This window comes from Tasmannia lanceolata, unplaced genomic scaffold (assembly GCF_043159265.1).
Source record: "Tasmannia lanceolata isolate RefF3 unplaced genomic scaffold, GAP_Taslan_0.1 ptg000005l, whole genome shotgun sequence".
Classification (NCBI taxonomy): Eukaryota; Viridiplantae; Streptophyta; class Magnoliopsida; order Canellales; family Winteraceae; genus Tasmannia; species Tasmannia lanceolata.
In genome coordinates this window covers 13,127,271-13,134,450 of record NW_027518682.1, presented here as the reverse complement: position 1 = coordinate 13,134,450, position 7,180 = coordinate 13,127,271, and positions in this window count along the sequence as shown.

The window sequence follows — 7,180 nt, the reverse complement described above, 5'->3', positions numbered from 1 at the left end:
GAGCCAAGTTAGCACATCTATCTCATAATTTCCTGATCAATTACATCTATTAAATCCAATGAGTTTAATTTAAGGATATTTCTATTTTTTCAATGGGAGATGGTTTTTTCGCCCCTTAGGATTATGCGCCCCCTTTTTCACGTGAATTGCGGGCAGACTTTAATGCTTTTTGACATCAAATCACATGAAAATGGGGGCGAATAATTCTACAGGAGGTGAAAAAATCATCGATGTTTCCAATAATCTATAGCTTTTCTCAAATCAAAGTGTATCTTGACTTGATCTGCCAAATTGTTAATTGTTTTGCAAACTCTCGAGATATAATTATTTGACAAAATAATTATTTAATAATATGTTAGTTTTATAAAAATTCTGTCGCTAATTTTTCTTCAATTATATTCTGATGAAAATCTTATTTTGAGATAATCGATCGTCAAGTATAATCAAAATAATTATTTTTAATTATCATGCATTTTTTGAGCGCTCTAACTTAACTTTAACTTACGGAGGGTATCCAGGACGACGTGCCATGATGTATGTTATTTGCAGATGATATACTATTAATTGAGAAAACCAAAGGAGGAGGTAATGCTAAGTTAGAGTTATGGAGAACCAATTTGGAATCGAAAGGTTTTAGACTGAGTAGGACTAAGATAGAGTATATGGATTGTAACTTTAGTAATGTAAGGAGGCAGGACGGGGATGTAGTAAATATGGCGGGACAGAAGGTGCCTAAGAGGGATATCTTTTGCGATCTTGGTTCAATCATACATAAGGAAGAAGAGATTGAAGAGGATGTTAACCACATAATAAGAGCAGGCTGGGGGATAAATGTGATCATTCTTATTTGTACTTTTATTGTAGCATTCGTGGCCCATGCTATTCATGGGTGTAAATGGTAGTCCCCACACCATCAAAACATGTGTAAACTGGCGGACCCCACCCTGTGCATGGGTTTGGTTAGAAATGGCGGGCTAGTCATTGAGGTGTAAAATGGTGGGTTCCACACGTACTATGCAGTCTATGCATGGATATAAAATGGTAGGCCCTGCCCCATCAAAACATAAGGTGTACAAAAATTCCTGGAAAATAATATTTCATGAAAAAATCCAAGGTCTAGTAGGCTTGAATTTTCCTTGAAAATAGGGAAAAATTTTTGTTTCGATCCTGCAAAATAAATTTAGAAAATGGTAGAAAATTTATTACAATTAACTAAATTAGGAGCCTAGTACTTTGGGGTTAGTTTAGGTTTCTCACAACTTATTTTCTTATGCTTACTATCTAAGTTTTTAATCATTGTAATAATAATGAGTCCTACTTCTGGCACTGTTGCTGATACAAGTCAGGGGTTCCAACAGGGTTGATCTGACTAACGAATTTCTGGTGAAGCTTGTTAAATTTGCCATTATATGTTTACAGCTATTCAGTTTTTCTTGGTAGTATGCGGGTTGAAGATTGAGTAAAGCATGTTACAAGAGAAGATGGTATTCTTAAATCTAAATATTCAAGGACACAGTAAAAACCATGTTATTAGTTCAGGTAATTTGCAAGGTCTACTATAAATATAGCAAGTGGAGATATTAGAAGGGAAATGAGAATAGTTTACCAAAAGGCCCTGTTTGGATTGCAGGAATTTTCTGGAAAAGTTTGGAATGGAAAAACATTCTAAAATTTCCTATTTTTTACCCATGCACATAAAAAAAAGATAAGTTGTACCAACCATACTTAGGCTCTGTTTCTTTCGATGTAAAAAACAAATTTTACGTCCCTTTTTACATCGAAAGAAACAGAGCCTTAGAGGTAACTAGAACCAACCCTATTCAATTTTTACTTAGTGCCGTCTTTAATTTATGATAATATCCCTCCAAATTAATCATGATTATACCATTTCCCTCTAAATTGTGGAAAGAAAAGTTTTTCCCATGAAATGTTTTCCTTGGGAACAAATGCATGTTCCTATTGATGAGTGTGGTGGGATCCTTACTAATACATGGACTGCTATACCATTTCACTTGTACCTATCTTTCACCAATGGTTAAATTGCCGATGGGGGACACAAAAAACCTGGAATTGCCAACGGGAGGATACGATTTTGAAAAAATGTTAAAGAGGGTTGATAACCCCCTTTTGAGAGTTTGATAACCCCATTTAGAGGGTTGATAACCCCTTTTAGAGACTTGATAACCCCATTTCGTCCCTCTTAACAGTTTTTCAAAAGAGTATCCCCCGTCGGCAATTCTCGTATTTTAGTGTCCCCCATTGGCAATTTTTCCTTCACCAACAACAAGAAGGGGCTCTTCTCCCCAGGTTAGAATATGGAAAATGCTAGAAAGAAAGGGGTTGTACACTTATTGGGCCCATTTTTGTCTCGTGTACGTGGTCAGATCCCGCAAAAATGCTATCGGGGACACCTTGAATGGTCATAGGCCCTTCATCCATCAACTCTCGTTAAGGGTTTTGCCAGAAAAATATGAACCATTGATTTTTGTAGACCTTTATCATCATGAAAGTGCCTTTTAGTGGGTTTTATTAGAATATTGCACGATACTTACCTAATCTTCTTTTCTTTCTTTTCCTCTGTGTTCTTTTTTTTTTTTTTTTGGGTTCTTTAAATGTAGGCCAATCCATGTTTGGATTATAGGAAAAACATTTCTCAGGGAAATTTTTTTCTTATCTTTTGACGTAAAATGGTCTTAAAACAAATTTTACATCCAAAGAAATGAAACCTTAGGCGAAAAAATTCATAACCATGACTTAGATGAAAATGATATGTTATGAGTTATTTAGAGAAAGATCATTATAAATTGAAGGTCTCTCTGTAAATAAAACATGAATTGTGGTGGAAAGAGTGTTTGTTTTTGTTGTTATTAGCTTGTACTCTTGCTTCCTTGAGTGTTTCGGTTGAAGGCTTGCTTGATTAATTAATAAAATCTCACCAGTTCAAAAAAAAAAAAAAAAAAGTTTTCCTTTTCTAAATTTCTCTAAAAAATTCTTACAATCCAAAGTCCAAACAGGGCTAGGGTAAAAAAGTTTTGGAGAAAAAAAGATTCGTTAGTCAAGCTGGGCACAAATTTTCTCAGAAAGTGGGAGAAAAGATAAGTTATGCCAAGGATTACAAGATAAGTTATGCAATTGAAAGTGGGCACAAGGTTTTCTCACTGTCATTGCCACAGTTCAAAATTCACTCATTGGACAGTCCTGGACATGATATCATACTAGAAATATTGAGAGTCTGATTCTCAATTTGCATTTTCAGACCACAGATCGGATGGCTAGGGTCATTTGGTGGGTGAGTTTATTAGCCATCAATGATGAGCCCCACTCCAATGGATAACCATAGTCCATAGGCATGCAACTACAATCCTTTTGTTTGTTACATGATGCGACTCACTAAATGTTTGTCAGAAACTTACATGCAAGCTGCTCAGTTAAATGATTATAATTAATTAATTTGGTGTGGTGCACCCACCATTTTGAGAATTATCTTTCATGTCATTAAAGGAGTGTTTTTTGGGCAAGGAAGGTGTGTTTCATATTTCCAGTCACACCCAAATCTGGTGAACTTTCTTTCCCCTACTTATAAGTTATAACCCTAATTAGTAAGAAATTTGATTTAAGTTTAATAAAATGCCCTTAAACTTAGTGATGAATCAGTGGGATGGGAGAGTTACTTATTGCCCATCTTCTCATGTGGGCCCCATCTTTTTTAGCCAATGACTAGGGGTGTCAACGGATCTACCTAGGAGTGGAGGTGGAGGGTTTTTTCAGATCTTATTTTGTGTCTAGATTATGATCCATTTGAATCTGACCGTCCACCAAATTTGGATATCGCGCCGTGCATGCAGGTGAAGCACAAAATTACAGTGGGGCTCACACTGTTTGGGTGATCCAAACCATTCATTTTGTTGGGCCCAGAGGTAGATAAGGTGTGCCCGACAAATGAATGGTTTGGATCACCCAAACCATGTAGGCCATATTGTATTTTTGGGCTGCACATGCACATGCACATGCATATAGCCACCGTATAAATTCTCACCACAACTGAATTAAACTATCCCCACCAAGGTTTGTCCTTTCAAATGCCCAACAAAGTGTCATTGAGAGCACTCGAATGGTTCATTTAATAGGCATGGATAGAGTGCTGGAAGGGTTCATTAGTAGCCATGGATTGTGTTCAACACGGCATACATTTATGGAACCCTAATCCTAGATCTTCAATCCTTCAGAGACAAAGACCCCCTGCAAAAAGAAATCTAATTTAAGAGGGCTAAGGATTTTCAATAAAGAGAGAGTGAGTATTATTAAGGGGGGGCATCATTAGTTCAGAGCCAATCAATATGTGAAATATCATCATGCCTCTTGTTGAAAATGAACTAAATTCATACATTAGACATCATAAATACACTACATTTGATCACCCATCTTATCATAATTACATGTATTGATGTCCTGTGAGGTAAAACTAGAAAGGAAATCATACAATTTTGGGTCAACGGACATGGATGATCCGACGGATCCTCCCCATCCAGTTCAATTAAATTGGGTCTGGCCATTTTTGGGTCCATAATTTATTACCCCAATTGGATGCAATTGTAAAAGTAGGGCATGGACTTACAAAGGATGCCATTAGGAATTTAGGATTAGGGAGTTTTATAATTTACATAATGCTCTGTTTGGTTGCTTGTTTTGCGGGGATTGTAGGAGTTTCAATTGCATGAGATCTCCCAGAGATCTCCCCAGCTCTGTTTGGTTGCTTGTTGATGGCTGGGAAAATAGGAGCAAAATAAGTCAAAGAGAATTAGACAAGAATGGAAGATGGGGAGAATATTATGAGGGGGATTTGCGAGTAGTGTTTGGTTGCGCGAGGAAATTAGCGGAAGATGTAGGGTGTCGTTATCAAAATATAGGTGGAAGAGAGAGAAGAATAAGACAAGAATTTCTCCTAATCCCTATCCAATAAATTTCTCCATTTTGGTGAAAAAAGAGGAGAAGATTATGAGGGAACATATCCGCCACGTAGGATAAAAACCAATAATGATGTCTAGAAGTTGTCTCGTGGTCAAAGGTGTAAATGACAATCAAACATGCTTGATGGATTTGCTAGGGAGCATCGTAGAAGGCATTTTGCGGGACGGCTGTTGCATGAGAGAGCAGCCACATAGGCTCAGATTTTGTCTTATTCATTTAATTCATCTGAGGTGGCTGCTCTCTCATGCAACAGCCGTCCCACGAAATGCCTTTTGGGATGGTCCCTATCAAATCCCTTACAAGGATTTTTTTCATTTCCTAGGAATTTTTTTTCACAAGAAATGTTTTTCCTGCCCTTTGAGTGATGGAATTTTTGGCAGAAATGTTAAAGTAAAAAATTTAAGAAAATTGAAAAATATATATTGCCAGTGGTACCATTAAAAAAAAAAAAAAAAAAAGCCGGCGGCAATAAAATTTATAGTAAACATATAATTTCTAGGCACACAAACTTAAAATTTTCTTCTGCGCAAGAACGAAAAATGTGTTATTTTTGGTAAATTTAAACAAAGAAATGAAATTATTATTATTATTAAGTGGACGCCAAAAAAAAAAAAGAAAAAAAGAAGAGAAAAAACCGAGGATTCACATAATTGCCAATTGATCGGAGGGCTGAGATGACTCGATGAGGTAAATGTTTAGGGAATGAACCATACACAATGAGCCATCAGATGAACAATTGAGATCTTTGGCCGGTGGACCCACTTGTGCCTAAGTTATTAAATATACATTGATACTCAGGGTATTAAGTCATCTTTACATCTCTAACCATAGCAAATCCACTCCGATCAGAAGTTCCAAAGCACTCTATAAATTCATATTTTTCTTATTATAGTCATTGTCGACCGTGGATGTACCTTGCCCCAAAACCATTCCTCCTTGGAAGATCCTAACCCTTAAAAAAAGTAGATTTTCCATCTAAACGTGGACCATTGGATTTTACCTTTCTAATCATGCATTCACTTATCGGCTGCTAATCAAAGGTAGGGGTGTAAACGGATCGAATTCGGAGCGGATATGGCTATATCCGAATTCGATTACAGTATACACTATCCGAATTCGGATTCGGATTCGACGGATATTTAATATCTATTACCGAATTCGTATTCGTCGGATATTGTTCGAATTCGGATATTATCCGTATCCGTTTATCCGATAAATTCGAACATTTTATTGCAGCACTTTATCTTTTTTCTCCTACTTACTCGAATGAATTTTCCAAACCTTAAAACTAGACCTCTACATTCTCTTTACAAAATTAACTCTCAAACCCTAAAATATATGAGATCCTCTTATTCCTTTTAAAACAAAGGCAGAGAGAGAGAGAGAGGGAGGCGATGGGGATGGATGATAGTGTTGGTAGTGGTCTTTGGGTTTTTCCTTTTTTTTTTGTATATGATGGAATGAGTTTGGGCTATTTTGATGGAATGGGTTTGGGCTATTTTTGTTTTTATATTTTTTTTCTAAAAAGAATATTCACTTTTCTTATAGAAACAAAAGATAGTATGTCATTATTAAAAATAAATATTAATGATATTATTAATAATAAATAAAAAGGATTTACTTCTCGGATTCAGATGTTAAACGGATCGGATATACCATTTACCAGATTCTCATCCGCTATGAGCCGGATATCTCATAAACGGATTAGGATAATATCAGTTTGAAACGGATTCGGATAATATTCGCTTTAAACGGATTCGGATGCGGACGGTAATCGAATTTCCGAATATCCATTTACACCCCTAATCAAAGGGTTCTTATCGTTTAGTATTTAAAGGGCTGTGAGAAGAATATTAGGGTTCTCAAAAGTTCTTCCACACCTTTAAATACTAAACGACAAGGTGCGCTGCGCATCTTTATCAGAACACGAAATCATTTCCCAAAACATATTATCCAATTTTCATTCTCATTGAGATCAAATCAAATCAAATCAAATCCATTGTTTGGATTGCAAGAAAAACATGTCTGATGGAAAAAATTTCTTTGGAATTTTTTTCTTCCCATAATTTAGAGGAAAATGATATGATTATGGCTAATTAAGAGGGATATTATCATAAATTGAAGGTACCTCTATTAAAAAAATTGAATAGGGTTTGGTTCATATTATCTTTTTATAAGGGTAAAAAAAGTAGGAAATTTTGGAAACATATTT